Here is a 19138-nt window from a genome sequence, read left to right on the forward strand (position 1 = left end):
TATATGGTGGCGCCGTACTGGTTGAAGGGATACTAAAGGTGAATTTAAAAAAAAAATAACAAACATGTTATACTTACCTGCTCTGTGTAATGGTTTTGCACAGAGCAGCGCCGATCCTCCTTTTCTTGGGTAACTGGTGCTCTTGGCTCTTCCTCCCTGCTAAGTGCCCCCATAGCAAGCCACTTGCTATGGGGGCACTTTTGTGTGCTCACTCCTGAGCTGTCCACAGACACACAGAGCGAAGCTCAGCCTTGCCCCCTTCTAACTGGCTGAGCCAATGAGGAGGGAGAGAGCTGGGACAGCCTCTGCTCTCGTGCATTTAGGGCTGGCTGGGGGAGCTGCACATCAAAGGTTTTTTTTACCTTCATGCCAGAATGCATGAAGTTCAAAAACCTTCAGCCTTTAGAACCACTTTAAAGGATGAGTTCACCTTTGCGAACATATTACATGTTCCACTCGTTTTTAGGCTGGAATATGTAACATGTTCTCAATGTTGCAGCTACTGCCTGTCAAATCCCCCCCACTGCAGCTACTGCCTGTCAACTCCCCCCAGTGCAGCTACTGCCTGTCAACTCCCCCCCACTGCAGCTACTGCCTGTCAACTCCCCCCCACTGCAGCTACTGCCTGTCAACTCCCCCCCACTGCAGCTACTGCCTGTAAAATCCCCCCCACTGCAGCTACCGCCTGTCAAATCCCCCCCACTGCAGCTACTGCCTGTCAACTCCCCCCCCAGTGCAGCTACTGCCTGTCAACTCCCCCCCACTGCAGCTACTGCCTGTCAACTCCCCCCCACTGCAGCTACTGCCTGTCAACTCCCCCCCACTGCAGCTACTGCCTGTCAAATCCCCCCCACTGCAGCTACTGCCTGTCAACTCCCCCCCAGTGCAGCTACTGCCTGTCAACTCCCCCCCCAGTGCAGCTACTGCCTGTCAACTCCCCCGTGACAGCAGTACAGGTATCCTGTACAAAACAGTGTGGCTGTGTGAGGCTTTGCACTGCGCAGCGTCCTGGTAGTTCATTGATTCTTTCTGACTTCCTGTTCATTGATTTTTCCCGACTTTGTGAAACATGTAGACTGAATGTGCCACAGTGGTTTGAAACAGTTTTGCTGCATCTTAAAGAAGATCCTTTTACCCTAGTAAATTTTACTGACTTGCAATACAATAAAAGTGTGTTTTAGCTGATAATATATCTCTTTTTGTGGTCAATTAATAATTCCAGGGATACCTATTTAAAGTTCGGTCATATACTGAATATATTTTATTTTTAACCGTCTGGTACAAAGTATTGCTTTTACTGTATTACTTTTTATTTCATATTTTCCATAAAAAGTATCTATATATATATTCTATATATATATATATATATATATATATATATATATATATATATAAAATAAAGTATCATTTTATTGTTGTATACAATTAAAAAAAAAAAATTAAATAAAAAGTTCTTTAAAAATAAAGAAATACGCACAAATCTTGATAGGAAACTCTTCTACACAAACCACTTTAAGAAAATAATTTATGTTTAGCGGCCTTCTAATTTGAGCGTTTCCAGTTCAGAGTGTTTCTTTCTTTCCCTTAAAGTCCCTGAGGTAATAAAATAATCCTTCCGATGCAAAACTTCGCAAAACATACATGGGGTGCTTTACATTTTAAAGACATGGCAGGGCTACATGCAAGGCTTTCAACTTGGTCTGCGAGCAAACTTTTGTTCGGTCTCTTTTTTTTTCCTTGAGAGCGTAGCAAGATAGCCTGAGGTCAGTAAAATCCCTGCTCTGCAGCACTTTTTACAGGAATAGCCCGGATTAATATTAACTAGGCGGCAATAGCACTCTACGCTGGGCACATCTTTGCATGCTGAAGATTTATTGGACCTTGGGGAGAAGTAGAAAGTGTTTTTTTATGAATATAACATGAGATGCAGAAAAGCTGTAGGGATCCACTGATCTCCTTAGGCACAATATACGTATGCCCTCAAAATCTGCACCGTCTTGCTAATTTAATTTTAACGTCTTTTTTTTTTTTCTTCCTGGAAAAAAAAGTTTGGAAGAAGCTGAAAAATAAGATGATGTTTAATTCACCTTTTGAGTCAGTTTTTAGGAACACATTCAGAATAAACAAAATATTTTTTCTACCCATTGTATCCATTGTTTTTGACTGACTGCCCGTGCCATTATTTCAATAGACCGGCAAATTTGTTAACATTTCTACCTTGCAGCGCTGAAATATCATGTTCATTTTCTACATGGGGCCAAAGTGCATGGAGCTTTTGAGGGAAGGGTCATTTGTAGGTGTAGGCGAGCTAGTCAGCCAATGACCCACCAGCTGAAGAGGGTGCTAGAATGGAAAGAGAATCAGCCACCTTGAGCGAATCCTATATTGAGATAATAGACAGCCAAAGACTATTGACCTCTCCTCTTAAATATGCTGATTCAACTCCTCTGTGGGACCTTTGAGCATAGAGCTTTATAAGAAAGGGTTATTTCTCGGTGTAGGGTGCTAGAAAAGAATGTGTAATGACTACCTTAAACAAATCCTGTATGTAGATAATAGGGAACCCAAGACAATTGATCTCTTCTTCTAAAACTGCTGATTCAACTCTTATGAAGGCCCTACGCAATGGAGCCAAAGTGCATGGAGCTTTTGAGGGAAGGGTCATTTGTAGGTGTAGGCGAGCTAGTCAGCCAATCACCCACCAACTGAAGAGGGTGCTAGAATGGAAAGAGAATCAGCCACCTTGAGCGAATCCTATATTGAGATAACAGCCAAAGACTATTGACCTCTCCTCTTAAATATGCTGATTCAACTCCTTTGGGGCCTTTGGGCATGGAGCTTTATAAGAAAGGGTTATTTCTCAGTGTAGGGTGCTAGAAAAGAATGTGTAATGACTACCTTAAACAAATCCTGTATGTAGATAATAGGGAACCCAAGACAATTGACCTCTTCTTCTAAAACTGCTGATTCAACTCTTATGAAGGCCCTACGTAATGGAGCTTTAAAGGGAAGGGTCATTTCTAGTTGGAGGCGAGCTAGATAGTTACCCAATGACCCACCAGCTGAAGAGGGTGCTAGAATGGAATAACCATTTTGAACGAATCCTATGTTGAGATAACAGAGAGCCTAAGACTATTGACCTCTCCTTCTAAAGATGCTGATTCAACCTCTACATGGGCCCTAGTGGCATGGTGCTTTAAATAGAAGGGTCATTTCTAGTTGGAGGTGAGCTAGATAGAGTAATTACCCAATGACCCACCAGTTGAAGAGGGTGCTAAAATGGAATGCCCACCATGAACGAATCCTTTATTGAGATAATAAAGAGCCTAAGAGTATTGACTTCCTCTTCTAAATATGTTGATTCAAATTCTATGTGGGCTCTAGGAGCCTGTAGCATTAAAGTGAAAGGTCATTTCTAGTTGTAGGTGAACTAGATAGTTACCCAATGATCCACCAACTGGAGAGGGTGCTAGAATATAATGACCACCTTGAATGAATCTTGTACTGAGATAATAAAGAGCCTAAGACAATTGACCTCCCCTTCTAAATATGCTGATTCAAATTTTATGTGGGCCCTAGGGGCACAGAGCTTTTAAAGGAAGGGTAATTTTTCAGTGTAGGATGCTAGAATCGAGTGTGAAATGACTACCTTGACCGAATCCTGTGTGTAGATAATAGGGCGAATAAGACTATTGACCTCTCCTTCTAAAAATGCTGATTCAACTTGTATAAGGGCCCTAGGGTCATGGAGCATTAAAGTGAAGGGTCATTTCTAGTTGTAGGTAAACTAGATAGTTACCCAATGACCAGCCAGGTGAAGGGGGTTCCAGAATGGAATGACCACCTTGGACCAATCCTGAATTGAGATAATATAGAGCCTAAGACTATTGAACTCTCCTTTTAAATATTCTGATTCAAATTCTACATGGGTCCTAGGGGTATGGAGCTTTAAAAGGAAGGGTCATTTCTAAGTGTAGGGTACTAGAATAGAATGAGAAATGACTACCTTGAACAATTCCTGTGTTTAGAAAATATGGAGCCCAAGTCTGTTGACCTTTTCTTCTATAAATGCTGACTGGTGTGCCAAAGGGAATACTGGGTTTGACTCCTACATGGGTCCTAGGGGCATGAAGTTTTTGAGGGAAAAATTATTTCTAGGTGTAGTAGGTGGGTTAGATAGTCAACCAATGGAACACCAGTTGAAGAGGATGCTAGAGAAAATGAGGAAAGGCAACACTGAACTAATTCTGTATTGAGATACTATGGAAACTAAGGCTGTTGACCTCTACTTTTAAAAATGTTGACTGGCGTGCCAATCTTGCAGCATAGGAATACTGGGTTCAATTCCTATGTGGGCCCTAGAGGCATGGAACTTTTTAGGGAAGGGTAATTTTTAGGTGTAGACAATCTAGTCACCCAATGACCCACCAGCAGAAGAGGGCGCTAGAATAGAACAAGAAATTACTACCTTGAACTAATTTTGTATTGAGATAATATAGAGACTAAAGCCAACCATAGATGGTTCAAATCTTGCCCAGTTCAGCAGGAAAACTGACCTCTGCTTCTAAAAATGTTGACTGGGGTGTCAGTCTTGCAGCATGGGAGTACTGGGTTTGATTCCTACATGTGCCCTAGGGGCAGGGAGTTTTTGAGGGAAGGATCATTTCTAGTAGTAGATGAGTTAGATAGTCCTCCAATGGGACATCATCTAAAGAGGGTGCTAGAATAGAATGGGAAATGGTAATCATCAATAAATCCTGTATTGAGATGTAGATGAAGTACGGAGTCTTAGACTGTTGACCTCGCCTTCTAAAAATTTCAAATGGCGTTTCCACCTTGTAGCATGTGGATACCAGGTCCAGTTTATATGTGGGCCCTAAGGACATGCAGCTTTTGATGGATAGGTAATTTCAAAGTGTGCTAGATGGTCACCCAATGCACCACCAACTGAGGAGGATGCTAGATTAGAATGAAAAATACACTCCCCATCCACTTTATTAGGTACACCTTGCTAGAACAAGGTTGGGCCTCCTTTTGCCTTCATAACTGCCTTAATTCTTCATAGGATAGATTCAGCAAGTGTTGGAAATATTCCTCAGATATTTTGGTCCATATTAACATGGGTTACTGTTGCCTTTCTATCATCTCAAACCAGTCTGCCCATTCTCCTCTGACATCAAAAAGGCATTTTCATCCACACAATTGCCACTCATTGGATATTTTCTCTTTTTCGAATCATTCTCTGTAAACCCTAGAGATGGTTGTGCATGAAAATCCCAGTAGATCAGCAGTTTTGAAATCATCAGACTAGCCTGTTTGGCACCAAGAACCATGCCATGGTCAAAGTCACTGAAATCCCCCTTCTTCCCCATTCTGATGCTCGGTTTGAACTTGAGCAAGTCATCTTTACCACATCTAGATGCCTAAATGGATTGAGTTTCTGCCATGTGATTGAATGATTAGCAATTTGTGCTACCAAGCAATTGAACAAGTGTACCTACTAAAGTGGCCGGTGAGTGTAACAACCTTGAACGAATCCTCTATTAAGATAACATGGAGCCCAAAACTGTTGACCTCTCCTTTTAAAAATGCTGATGGGCTGTCTATCTGATCAAGTGGTTTTGCACGTTTCGGAGGCATGACCTGGTACAAGTACACAGGTACAGAATTCTCGCTTTCAAATGTGCATACTTGTGGTCAGATTTTTATTGAAGCCAGAGGCAGCCATTCTACTTCTGTATCTATGGAGCAGACACGTTGTCACCCTAGGACAGGAAGTATGCAAGAACTACAGAACATCTCTCCTTCTTCCTTATCCATATCAAACAGAAGGTAGTTCTGCAATCTTCAGACGCAACTGGAAACAATGCTGAATGATAACAGTCAGCAGAGGCAGAGAGCACAGGAGGTTCTCAGTTAATTTCTGTCCTTATCTACCAGATATTATTATTATTATTATACAGGATTTATATAGCGCCAATAGTTTGTGCAGCACTTTACAAAATGAAGGCAGACATTACAGTAACAATACAATTTGGTACAAGAGGACACAGAGGGCCCGGCTCCTGGGAGCTTACAATCTAGGAGGAAGGGTTGAGTGATACAAAAGGTAATAGCTGTGGGGGGGATGAGTTGATGAAGGGAATAAATGGCGGTTTACTAGGTAGAAGCAGGATAGACTTCTTTAAAGAGAAAGGTTTTCAGGGATTGTCTAAAGGTGGATAGATTAGGAGACAGCCAGGGAGATTGGGGTAGAGAGTTCCATAGGATGGGAGAAGCTCGGGAGAAGTCCTAGAGGTGAGCATGGGAGGAGGTGACACGGGAACTAGAGAGCAGAAGGTCTTGGGAGGATCGAAGAGAGCGGTTTGGTTGATATTTTGAGACCAGGTTGGTGATGTAGCTGGGGGCAGAGTTGTGGATGGCTTTGTAAGTTGCTGTTACTATTTTGAATTTTATTCGTTGAGCGAGTGGAAGCCAGTGGAGGGATTGGCAGAGAGGGGTGGATTACACTGAGTGGAAGCCAGTGGAGGGATTGGCAGAGAGAGGTGGAGGACACTGAGTGGAGGTCAGTGGAGGGATTGGCAGAGAGGGGTGGAGGACACTGAGTGAAGGTCAGTGGAGGGATTGGCAGAGAGGGGTGGAGGACACTGAGTGGAGGCCAGTGGAAGGATTGGCAGAGAGGGGTGAAGGACATTGAGTGGAAGCAACTGGAGGGATTGGCAGAGAGGGGTGGAGGACACTGAGTGGAAGCCAGTGGAGGGATTGGCAGAGAGGGGTGGAGGACACTGAGTGGAGGCCAGTGGAAGGATTGGCAGAGAGGGGTGGAGGATACTGAGTGGAAGCTAGTGGAGGGATTGGCAGAGAGGGGTGAAGGACACTGAGTGGAGGTCAGTGGAGGGATTGGCAGAGAGGGGTGGAGGACACTGAGTGGAGGCCAGTGGAGGGATTGGCAGAGAGGTGTGGAGGACACTGAGTGGAGGCCAGTGGAGGGATTGGCAGAGAGGGGTGGAGGACACTGAGTGGAAGCTAGTGGAGGGATTGGCAGAGAGGGGTGGAGGACACTGAGTGGAGGCCAGTGGAGGGATTGGCAGAGAGGGGTGGAGGACACTGAGTGGAGGCCAGTGGAGGGATTGGCAGAGAGGGGTGGAGGACACTGAGCGGAGGCCAGTGGAGGGATTGGCAGAGAGGGGTGGAGGACACTGAGTGGAGGCCAGTGGAGGGATTGGCAGAGAGGGGTGGAGGACACTGAGTGGAGGTCAGTGGAGGGATTGGCAGAGAGGGGTGGAGGACACTGAGTGGAAGCTAGTGTAGGGATTGGCAGAGAGGGGTGGAGGACACTGAGTGGAAGCTAGTGTAGGGATTGGCAGAGAGGGATGGAGAACACTGAACGGTTGGTAAGGTGGATGACAGATATAACAAAATGCTTCCAATGGCAAATTTAACAGACAGAGAGGGAGCAAATAAGAGAAGTTCATTGTCAGCATTTAATGTACATACCCTTTAATTTTCATTTTTGAATGATATGTAGCTTTAACAGAACAAAAAAAAATAGCTCGGAATTTTAGAAACACACACGTACCTTCACTTTGCAGAGAAGAGTTTACCGAGGTTGACAGGCATCAAGTTAAATGAGGACGTTGATGCATGGATTTACTCGGCATTTAAAATGCATGTGTCTTACAATTTGTCAATCTCCTCCTGTATTAATCTTGGGAGTTTTAACAAAGCTTCGGCACACAGATATGATTTGTGAGGCTGGCAAGGAAGAGGGCTCATAACTCACCAGAGAAGCTGGCTAGAATGGCAGATGTGCACCAATTAAACCAACGAAAAGTGTGTTTTGTTACAGGGGAATTGAGATTTTCAAGCAATGCGCTGGTCCCAGATCTACCTCTTTGTAATATGTATGTTAACTAAATGAATTTATAATGGGATATTGGTTGAATTACAAACGAGGGACTCATTCTTATTGTAATTTGGAGCCTCGGATCATTCCCTTGCGGTAAATTCATACTGGCCTCAAGTCAGTTCTTTTGTCCGGCAGCAGGATGTGTTACAAAATGTCACTGTCGGTAATACATTACTGGTCTGTGGCTTTAATCCCAAAAGGCAGACAGTGTTAGATTTGGATCAGACTTAATGAATTCAGATGTCCCAAGCCGAATCTGAATTTCAGTGTTATTTTCGTTAGGTTGGTTTCCTCCAAATTGCTCCAACGCGTTATTTTTCGAATTTTTATAAAGTTTCCTCATCTCTGTCTGTCCTCCAGACAAAGTTACCTCCACACTTACGCTTCACGTTTCTGTGACTTATCATGCGACTTGTGACACGTAAAGTTGCATTGGATACAAATGGAGAAACAGAAAAAGGGCGCACCAACCTAGTGCATTATCGTTTAAAATAATTTATTGAAGAAACAAAATAGGTATCATACTGTCAGGAATGGACTTGCCAATAGTGGTGGGACTCACCTGCCTTGTGGGCTGCAGTACCAGGGCTGGCCAGTGGGTGCTCTCAACAACCAGAGGTTCACTTCAGCAATTAGCCATCACCTGGGGCTGATTGCAGGTGGTGTATTTAAGGGATGGTCAGACCTGCAGTCGGTGCCTTGGTGTGTGTTTTTCCATGGGCCCCTGTATCTTGTTACCTGCATTCCTTTTCCTGTTCCAGTTCCTGCCTGACTTGTTGCCGACCCTGCCTCATCCTGACCTCTGCTGACTTCTCCTGTTTGATCCCTGGCTTGTGACCCTGACCATTCTCTCCGCTTGATCCTCCTGTACCTACCTGCCCGATAGTTATCGACCCGGCCTGCCTGACTACGTTGTGCTCTATATGTGTATGTACCTGTGTATCTTTATCAGTTTAGGTTTGTTTCACCTTGTTGTATGTATTTGTGTTAGCTTGGGGTTTGGTGCACTGCGTTTATGTTTGTATTGTTAGTCTTAATAAATTGTCTTATTTATACCATATCTGAAGCTTGCTTTTCCCTGTGTCAGTCCACACACCTCTGGTCACACCCGCATCCCTGACACATACTCACAATGGACATAATAACACAGGCATGTCAAACTGAACAAGATGTATGATCCAAACAACATCTGAGTCCATACGATAAAACCCTGGATGACCAACTGCCTAACGCGTTTCGAGGACACAACCTCTTCCTCAGAGCCAACCACGTAAAGTTGCATGACAAGTCAAAACACATTCATTTCAATAAGTACCGTCTTAATCAATGCGACTCAAGTTGACACAAAAAAAAAAGATTCCTACATTACTTTTCTGCAACTTTGGTGTGACTTGAAGGCCAAAGCTGCAATGTTAAAGCGGAGTTCCACCCATTTTTTAAAGTGCATCTCTGTACATTGTACCTGACAGGTAAAGCACAATTTGGATAATTTTTTTTTTTCTAGTGTATTATAAATACCTTTAACCACTTCAAGTCCGGACACTTTCACCCCCTTCCTGTCCAGGCCAATATTCAGCTTTCAGCGATATCACACTTTGAATGACAATTGCGCGGTCATGCAACACTGTACCCATATTAATTTTTTAGCATTTTTTGAGACAGATAAAGCTTTATTTTGGTGGTATTTATTCATCACTGGGATTTTTATTTTTTTTGCTATGTAAATGAAAAAGTCCAAAAATTTTGAAAAAAAGTGTTTTTCTTATACAATTTTGCAAATAAATAATATTTCATCATAAATCTTGGCCAAAATTTATTCTGTTATCTTTTTAGTAAAAAAAAAAAAAAAACCCAAATTAGTTTATAACCAAAAATTATAATTTTTAAACATTTTTAAACTTTTTACATTTTTACTGTATTTTATTTTTTTATATTATTAGTTATGTTTTTTTTTTGTTTGTTTTTTTACATACTGTCACCCTAGCAGTACGGTGTCACCATGGTGACACTGTACTACTTGTGGGGGGTGATGAAGATTTTTTTTTTTTTGCACTGATTTCTTTTACACTCGTAAAGGCTGTTAAAGCAATCATTTCTCATTCTCTCTGGCTGCATTCTTGCAGCCATTGAGAAATGCTGTGTGAGCTGTGATTGGTCACAGCTTGTCACATGGTACAAGGCTGTTGTGAATAGCCTTGTACCATGTGACCTCTGTGATCATTCACAGATTTCGCACGTAGTAAGCAATGATGTCAGAAGTGACATCTTGCTTACCACTCTTCATGTGATCATTGATTGGCCAATCAGTGATCACATGATCGGGACCTCGCACAGAGGTCCCGTACGATGATCGAGGTTCCACTGTGTCCGGAGGACACAATGGTCACCGGATCACGGTGCTGCGCACTACCAGGGAGAACGCACAAGCAGGGGGCGGGGAGGATGTTTATAAATGGCCACCCGCCCCTGCACTGCCACCGTCCGGCCGTTTATATACATGGACCAGACGGGAGGTGGTTAAAATCCTTTTTAGGACTGCAGTTCCGGTCCTGGCTGCCTAGGCGATGATGTTGTAAGGCGAATCGTAAGGTCTCCTGGGATGTCGTGTCCTGTATCCCAGGAGTCCTTTGGGTTCCTAGTATCGCGGTACTTTGAAACCAGAAATGACGCAAATGGGAGGAGTTTGGCGCCATTTTACCGAAGTCCTGTGTGTATCGCAACCTGCAGTACACACGTCGCACCGAGCAGTGTCAGTACTGCGCAGACGCGAGATCGAGTGGTGCATGCTGGGATAGCCAGCAGCACCAGTTCCAGGAAATAAAGACCTGCGGGCTTCAGATGCCCACAGCCATCATGGCGCCTGCCTGTTTCCGAGATCCTGGTAAAGTGTAACTTATTTTAAATTAATTACAATGCTATTACTAATTACTCCATCCAATTGTTAATGCTAATGTAAAGGAAATCGCGGATCTGCTTTAAAAAAAAATGTATTCTGGGGACTGGAACTCCGCTTTAAGTCACAAAAGTCACAAGCAAGTTGCACGACTTTAGTGTCACAGCAGTGTGAACAAAGACACTCCAGCACTGCCACTAGATTTCACCCATCCTTTGAATCCCTAATACAATTTTCAAATGAGTGGCTTACACTGTATACCTATGCCCATTTCTCTAAGTCCTCGCCAATCCAAGGTTCTAGGCTCGCTCCATTGAAGGACACAGAAACTGGTTCAGTAACTTTGGGTAAGTAGCGTCACCCTCAGGTGAACTAGACACTAGGCAACATTTCTGGCCCCTGTGGTCTATATTAATGGTCTCAAAACTTTCTAATCAAAGGGTTAGTTTACTGTCCTTCAAGGTTTAGGGGGGCCTGACTGTGGCCAGTGGGAGTAGTAAATGCCTTGGCATCTGTCATGTACCTGGTTGGGGAGCCTGATGTGGTCCTCTTACGACTCCAGCTCGGAGCCCCTGATAGTGGGAACAGAGGGCGCAGAGCCAGGAGTGGCACGAGTGCCGGGTAGATTTGGAGCTGGCGGCAGGTAGGTGAAGACCCAGGAGATCCGGATGCAGGCCAGATGCGGATGCAGGAACGTAGGTGCAGCAGCAGGCAGGTATGGCGGCAATCAGGATGCAGACTGGACTGGACACAGGAGCGTGGATGTGGCAACAGGCAGTGACCAGGATGCAGGCCGGGTGCAGGACTGTGGGTGCAGCAGCAGGTAAGTATGGCAGCTGTCAGGATGCAAGCCAGGTGCAGGTACAGATAAGTAGGTGCATCAGAGTCAGACAAGCAAGGTCAGTATTAACCTCCCTAGCGGTATTTCTGAGTGTAAAATGTCAGTGCCAAAAGCAGTAACCCCGAGCTACACTCGGGCTTACCATGCGGCGCTGCATAGGGAGTCCCTCCAGCACTTACCTTGTCCTTCTCTCCCGCGATGTGTCCCCTGCAGCGTCCCCGGCCATCTCCTCCGTCTGATGCCGGCATCCGGCTCCTGTGTTCCGGTCCCTGTGACGTCGGGACGTGTGGGCGCCGCCGGTGGTGGGAAATTTGAAAATTTAAAAAAAAAAAAATTTTTTTCAAAACGATTTTACATGGTAAAACATTGCTGTTTCAACCCATTTCACATACATTTTGTCCCGAGTGCTTTGTCCTGTCCCCTGTCTGCATTTTGATTGTTCTTTCTGCCTGGAAACTGAGAAATGTCCATGGCGTCCAAAAAGCGTCCCTTTAGGTCAAAAGCGGGTTTAGATCAGCTAGAGAACAGCGATAGTAAATCAGAACCACTTGCAGAATTGAGTGATAATGATTCGTGGGGGAAATTCATCACCAGACACTGAAAACGATTCTGCGACTTTGCTCAGCGATGTGCGAACTTGGCGCTATATTTCACATTTCAGTGTTTTTGGTTTGATTATATTATTGAATTAAATGTATTATTATATTATTATTTTTTATGACTATTTATTAAATTATAATTTATGATTTTGTGTTTCAAATTTTATCATCCCCGGGATGTTTACTAGACTCTTGTTCGGGCAGATTTCAGTGAGTTATTCCTAAAAATTACAGCCTACAATAAAAAACTACATATTTCCATGCAAAATAATTGTACCGCTTTCAGCACCAAAAATATGAAATAATCAGACCGCTAGGGAGGTTAAGAGAGCAGATCAAGAACAAGGGAGCAGGCAAGCGGATGGTCAGGGATAGCCTAGGTCGGTGCAGGCGGAGTTCTTTCTTAGGTCAGGTCAGATCGGGATACAGGCAACAGGATCAGGTAATAAGTGCAGGGACGTTGTAGACCAGAAGGCATTGATTTTGCTGTTCTGCAGGTTTAAATAGCCCGCCTGGCATGACGTGTACGCTACTGCGCATGCGCGCACTTCCGTGCTTCTGCGCATGCGCACCCGCACACTCCCACACATGCGCATTCGCACTGCCATGGCCCGAGGGGATCCGTCGCATGGCTGCACGGCGACAGGATCCCTGACAGCATCAATGGGAGTAATGGCTTCCATTTGCAGGGTCCTCACACATCCTAATGATTCCTTCGTCAGTGTGATGAAACTTTAATCTCTTTTTTTTCCCCACCTTTTAGATCCCAATGCTGCTGATCTCCTGCAGCCCTTTTGCAGTCACTTCCTGTCTACGAAGTGGTATCAAAAAGCTGTTTTTACAAGAAAGTATTTTATTTATCTATGTATGTATACTCACTATCCCCTTTAAAATAGTCCCCTTGCACAGCAATTAGCGCTCCCAGCGTTCCTGCCACTTCTGGATTGTGTCGTGGAAGTCTTCTTTTCAAAGTGTGTCAGGTAGCTTCGGCTATTCGCGTTGTATCTCCGTTGTCAAAACGGCAACCTTAGAGCTGGATCTTCATCTTCGGGAAGAGGGCGAAGTCTGCAGGAGCCAACTCTGGCGAGTAGGGTGGATGCAGAACGGAGATCATTGTAGCCTGGGGACAAACTTGGCAGTAACTTGGTACATGTCCAAATCACACGTCAGGATTTCCTTGACTGTTCCGCATGACACACCGACAATGGCAGCAATGTTGTGGATTGTTCTCTGACGATCATCATCATGCACAAGTTACCGAATGGTTTCGACATTTTCGGGGGTTGAGCTTGCTGAAGGTCTTGTGAGTTTCTTCAGCTCTTGAAGCACGCTTGCCAATCAAAACACACGCAGCGACTCATTACAGAATTGCCGTAAACTTGCTGAATCTTGTCAAATGTCTCTGTAGTGAAATGGCAACTTTGGGAATAACAGGTAATACTCCGGACACGAACCTGAAGAAAACAAACCTTTTATTAACCAGCGCTGGTTGAGACTTAGCAAGGACTCGTGTCTGCAATCTAAGTGCATTGAAAAACATCTCACAGGGTATACATATCAGCAATTACGCCACAATGCATATATTTCCTCTTTCACTTTCTATACATTCAAAAGACTTTCTAAATAGTGCAGAATATGACCTTGTGGTTTCACAGATAGATAAACTCTCTTCAGCTGAAAATAAGGATGCCAGGTGCAGACTGGAACACATTGTTACACAGGAAATAAGGGAGGGGGTAAGTGAGCTGATGACCTTGCGAACAGAGGCTGTTAGAAATGTTTAAAGTGGAACTCTGCAATATTTGGGAGCTGCCACATTAGCACATATGCCCAGTTTCACACAACATTTCACGTTTGCCCTTTGTTCTAACTTGCTGTCCATAATGAAATAGGAGATGTGTGCAGCACTACCCCCTCAGGACTTGCTGAAGTTTTGGGCCCCCATATAGTCCTACACAGCCAGGCAACAGGCATTTTTCACAGACTAGCAACAGTCCATGAGCTTGTTTTTTTTTAGTTTTATTAGGGGTATTGAACTTGGATGGGGTTGAGGGGTGTATAGGAAGCCTAAGGGAACTGCAACTGAGGACAACTCCTTAGCAACTATGTACAAGTCTCTATACAGCAAAAAGGAATTTCTTCCTGGAGAGCTCTCCAGCCTCTCCTGATGTACCACCCCGGACCCCAGATGCTATCTCTCCTCATCCAGCTGTACTGGGTGAACCCCTGGGCAAGGGACTCAGAATCTGCCTCCTTACCCATATGGAAGAAAAATATATTTGAAATATACTTTAAAAATATTCTTCCCAAATATATTGCCATAATTGAAATGCTAAAATTTTGGCCATATTCAATATATTTCAAAGTATATATATATATATATATATATATACACTGCATGTTGAAATGCATTTTTTATATATTACAAAATATATGAAAAATATTTAAAAAAATATATATTTTTAAATAAATCCTTCAGATTTTTTTTAACATATAAAAAAGCAATTTTAACATATATATTTACATATATTTGTAAATGCATTCCAAAAATGTAGACTAAATGTATTTTTAAAGACATACAGTATATTTTAAAAATATTTTTCATATATTTTGTAATAAAAATGCATTTCAACATGCATTATATATATATATTGAAATATATTGAATATGGCAAGAATTGTAGCATTTCAAGTATATGGCAATATATTTGGGAAGAATATTTTTAAAATATATTTCAAATATATTTTTCTTCCATATGGGTAGATCAAACAGTCCCAGATGGGGGCTAGTCAGGTTTGCCACCCGAATGCCCTTTCGCCTTATCAGGCTCAGGGGGTGTTTGAGAGTCCTCACTCTCCTCTTCCTGTGAGCTTGTTGGGTTGGTGGCTGTCTTCAGGCCCTCTGGCTGCTACCTACCCCGCTGCACAGGTGGTCCTCTCTCATGGGACTGCTGAGGTTGAGAGATCCTCCCTTCCAGCCTTAGCCTGGAGGTAGGCCACTTCCCACCTTGCCCATACCCCCCTCCCCCCCCCCCAGGCTCCTGCGTCCCAGCCTCTCAGCTCAAATGATATTAAAGGCTTAAATTAAAAAAAATAACAAACACATCATACTTACCTGCTCTCTGCAGTGGTTTTGCACAGAGCAGTCTGGATCCTCCTCTTCTTGGCTCCCCTCGCTGGAGCTCCTGGCCCCTCCCTCCTGGTGGGGTGCCCCAACAACAAGCAGCTTGCTATGGGGGCACCTGCTGCTCTTTGTGTCCGTTCACACATGGAGCTGTGGCATGGCCCCACCCCCTCTCGCTTCTCATTGGCTCACTGGATACGATTGACAGCAGCAGGAGCCAATGGCTCCCTCTGCTGTCTCGACCAATGAGAGGGAGTCCTATGAATGCCGAGACTCCAGTGGACATCACAGGATCTAGTGGGGGCTTAGGTGAGTATTGGGGGGAGGGGGCTGGGGGAGCTGCTGAACAGAGAATGTTTTTTATCTTCATGCATGGAATGCATTGAGCCTTTACAACCGCTTTCATCTTCCACCAGAACTCTCCTGCTGCTGAGCAGGCTCTGTCACACTTAAAGGCTGCCCTGGCCCCATGCCTAGCCTCCTGCTTGGGGATTGGCCAGAGTCCCTTAGTGTGCAGGCCAGCCCCTCCTCACCTCCGCCCACTGAGTTTCAGAGACTTCTCCAAATCTCTAGATCAGGGGGAGGTATCAGGGAACTGATTTGTAGAGCCCGCAGCCCTGACCTAAAGTTACCCTGATTGACTCATGCCCATGCTGCTATCTAGCCTTTCCCTCTAATAAAAACCTATCTAGCTCCCCCTGGCTATCTAGAGGGGCATTACATGTGATAACACACATAGAACAGCGCCAGTTGCACAGCTCCCGATGTACATAGGACGATGACAATTGGCACACTGACTTGTGAAGGTCGGTGTTCCCTGTGACTGTGCATTCAGCCTTGTGCTGCCATCTGTTGGTGTGTTACAAAACCTCAAAACTTTTTTGATCCCGCCTCATATATAGGGTTGCCACCTCATCCCTTTAAAATCAAACACGTATTATTTACACAGGTTCTGTGGCTGATAAGGTGGTAATAAAACTCACTTAGTGCCTTATCTGCATTAACTCAGCCTCAGAACCTGTGTAATTAATGTGTTCGGGTTTAAAGGGATGAGGTGGCAACCCTACTTGTATATATACTGCACGCCATTTCTCAGGGCGGGGTTACTGATGGTGACAACAGTGGAACATATCTGTCTATATTGGGTGGAAACAGCTGCTTGTGGTCACCATAGGAAGCCGTGTGGCAGGGTGACAACACAGGAGAGCAATTGGCAGACAGGGACTGGGTGTTGTCACCCCTGTAACAGGAAGGGCCTTTGTGACAGGATGCCCAGGGCTTAGTCTAGTAAAATCTGCAGATTTAAAAAGATTGACAACGAGGTTTTGGATTCTTTTAAATTGTTAAAGCTTCTCTGAGAATGGAAGCCGCGTGTGGGGAGTGGGGGAGGGGTGCCGCCTCGTCCCTTTAAACCCCAACACATATTATTCACACAGCTTCTGTGGCTGGTTAACCACTTGCCCCCCACCCTATAGCAGAAGTACAGGGCTACAGCATGGCAGGGCTGCCAAAATCATATGTATATACAGTTGTGACCAAAATTATTCAACCCCCACTGAAATTGAGTGTTTTGGCCAGTTTGACATTGCTTTTGATCATTCAGTCATCTTGCTTACATTTACATTAAAGAGGCACTTGTAGGTCAGACAAATATAACATAACAGTTATAATGAAATAACCACAAATGTCTTTTCTGTGCTCACAGCATTATCAGTTTTATTCAACCCCCAAGTGACATTCAATCTTAGTACTTAGTACAGCATCCTTTTACAGTTATAACAGCTTTTAAACGTGAAGCATAGCTTGACACAAGTGTCTTGCAGCGATCTACGGGTATCTTCGCCCATTCTTCATGGGCAAAGGCCTCCAGTTCAGTCACATTCTTAGGCTTGCGCACTGCAACTGCTTTCTTTAAGTCCCACCAGAGGTTCTCAATCGGATTTAAGTCTGGTGACTGCGATGGCCACTCCAAAATGTTCCAGCCTTTCCTCTGCAACCATGCTCTAGTGGACTTGGAGGTATGCTTGGGATCATTGTCCTGTTGAAAGGTCCAACGTCTCCCAAGCCTCAGGTGTGTGACGGACTGCATCACGTTTCCATCCAATATCTCCTGGTACTGAAGAGAATTCATGGTACCTTGCACACGCTGAAGCTTCCCTGTACCTGCAGAAGCAAAACAGCCCCAAAGCATGATTGACCCTCCACCATGCTTCACAGTAGGCAAGGTGTTCTTTTCATCATAGGCCTTGTTCTTCCTCCTCCAAACATAGCGTTGATCCATGGGCCCAAACAGTTCTAATTTTGTTTCATCAGTCCACAGAACACTATCCCACAACTTTTGTGGTTTGTCCACATGGCTTTTGGCATACTGCAGTCGACTCTTCTTATTCTTTGGAGACAGCAAGGGGGTACGCCTGGGAGTTCTGGCACGGAGGCCTTCATTACGCAGTGTGCGTCTTATTGTCTGGGCTGAAACTTCTGTACCCACATCTGACAAATCTTTTCTCAGTTCCTCAGCAGTCACACGGGGACTTCTCTCCACTCTACGCTTCAGGTAGCGCACAGCAGTCGAAGTCAGCATCTTCTTTCTGCCACGACCAGGTAGCGTTTCAACAGTGCCCTTTGCCTTGAATTTGCGAATGATGCTTCCTAAGGTGTCTCTTGGTATGTTTAACATCTTTGCAATCTTCTTATAGCCATTGCCCTTCCTGTGAAGAGAAATCACCTCTTCTCTTGTCTTCCTGGACCATTCTCTTGCCTTCACCATGTTTGTAACCACACCAGTAAATGTCTAGAAGGAGCTGAGTATCACAGTCATTTTAAAGCTGCCTAATTGGTGCTTATTATGCTTGATTGCTGCTCGGTGACATCCACAGGTGTTTTCAATACCTGATGGAAAGCACCTGTATGAACCTCTGTTCTTCAGAGTGGTAGTCTTTAAGGGGTTGAATAATTGTGGCAATGAAGAAACCACATAAGAACCATTTACTACTGTATTACATAAACAATTGATGTCATTTTAGTTGCATTTGGGTAGTTACAACGTCCTTGTAGGATTTGATTCTGAATACAATTCCAAATGTACACTATAGTCCCTAAACCCCTTTACAGCATTGGGGGTTGAATAATTTTGGTCACAACTGTATGGGATTTGCATTTCCGGGTAGGGGCCGCGCATGCGCGTGCCCTACCTGCGCCGCTATTGGCTGATCGGGATGTCAATCATTGGGTCTGAGCTGGTGGTTTCCGGCTGGGACTTGGTGATCCTTGGTAGGGCTGAGAGGGGAGAGATGTGTATGTAAACAACACAGGTCTCTCCTGCCAGCAAGGACATGCTGCTGTGTATCTTGCTACACAGCAGCATGTCTCCCTAGTAACACACACAGTTAACCCTTTGATCACCGCAGATGGTAACCCCTTCCTGCCCAGTGCTATTAGTACAGTGTCAGTGCTTTTTATTAGCTATGATCACTGTATTGGTGTCACTGGGGATGTCAGTGGCAGTTAGTCAGTTCCCTCCCAGTGTCAGAATGTCCGCCACAGTCCTGCTATAAGTCGCTGATCGCCGCCATTACTTGTATAAAAAAAATCCAAGTATCTATACCGCCATTTGTAAACGCTATAACTTTCACGTAAACCAATTAATTTACACGTATTGGGGTTCTTTTTACTAAAGACATGTTGCAGAATACATTTTGGCCTAAATTTCTGACGAAATTTGATTTTTTTAATATTTGTACTGGACATGTTTAATAGCAAAAAGTAAAAAAAAA

This window comes from Staurois parvus, unplaced genomic scaffold, assembly GCF_062004578.1.
Source record: "Staurois parvus isolate SC_StPar_1 unplaced genomic scaffold, SC_StPar_1.0 ptg001184l, whole genome shotgun sequence".
Classification (NCBI taxonomy): Eukaryota; Metazoa; Chordata; class Amphibia; order Anura; family Ranidae; genus Staurois; species Staurois parvus.